The sequence below is a fragment of the Sminthopsis crassicaudata genome, chromosome 2, assembly GCF_048593235.1.
Source record: "Sminthopsis crassicaudata isolate SCR6 chromosome 2, ASM4859323v1, whole genome shotgun sequence".
Lineage (NCBI taxonomy): Eukaryota > Metazoa > Chordata > Mammalia > Dasyuromorphia > Dasyuridae > Sminthopsis > Sminthopsis crassicaudata.
The window spans coordinates 186,758,215-186,759,546 of NC_133618.1; positions in this window are offsets into that span (position 1 = coordinate 186,758,215).

Consider the following 1,332-nt stretch of genomic DNA (forward strand, 5'->3'; position numbering starts at 1 on the left):
TTCCTTCATCTGTAAAATGGAGACAAAATCTTTGTAGTACATATCACATAGTCTTCTTGGAAGGAAAACATTTCACAAAGCTTAAAGCCCCATATGAATCTCATTTATGAAGAAAACAAAATACTACTGTGATGTGCGAGTCAGATAAAAATTCTTTTTATAAGTGCTAATCAAAGGGCACATATTTCCAAAGGTTTAGATATTAGGTTTATATACAACTAAGAAAAGAAAATGTTGGAGTGTTAGTAATTTGTTTGATAGTCTTCCTACCTTCCAAACAAGACTGATTATTTGTCATTCTATCCCCATAGCTTATGCCTTCCTATATCTTTTCATTTGCTTAGGCAGCTTCCACCATTTGGAATGGTTCTTCCCTTTTTTTCTACTGAATGAAATCCTGTCCACAGTTCAGAGAATGAATCAAAATGCTCCCTCATCCACAAAGCTTTCCCTAAGCATAAAACAAAAACCTAAAAAGAACTTCCTCATTTGATAAATATAGAAATTGAAGCAGACAGCAGCCAAAGGTAATCTCTCTTTCCTTTTAATTTTTAGGGGAAATTGTTTATAATTCTTCTATGATGCATATCTTCTAAGATACATATTCTACGTATATGTTTGCATATCATATTATGGCTGCCTAATGTAATTCACTTTAAAGTGTTTATAAAGTGCATACTATATACAAATTAGGGGCAGCTAAGTGAAACAATGGATAGAGGACAGGGCTTGGAATCAGAAAGACTTATTTTCAGAGTTCATATCCAGCCTCAGATAGTTGTTTGCTGCATGAATCTGTGCAAGTCACTTAATCCTGTTTGCCTCTGTTTCCTTATGTGTAAAATGAGCTCAAGAAGAAAATAGCAAACCACTCCAGTGTCTTTGCCAATAAAACCTCAAAATGGTGTTATGGAGAATCTAACATGACTGACATCTCTGAACTCAACAAAAACAATATATGCAAAGTATTGAGATAGACAAGAGAACACAAGGACAAAATCAAAATAGCCCTGCTCTTTAAGTAATTTACATATTACTGATCAGGGATGATAGAGGTTCTCTAGCCCACCCTACACATCTTATAGATTTATGACGACTCTGAACCCCAAAGAAATTGAGTGGCTTGCTCAGTTAATACATGAAGGAAGGACAGAGCTGAGATGATCTTAATAAACTCAAATCCAGTGAGTGCTCTATAATAAGTCTAGTGATGATTTGCACATATCTTTCTTCTCTATTAGATTATTGACAGAATACTTTTATTCATGGTTGCATCCCATGTAAAAACAGCACAAAGTCTTACTCCTAACAGACATTCAATATTATTTGAAC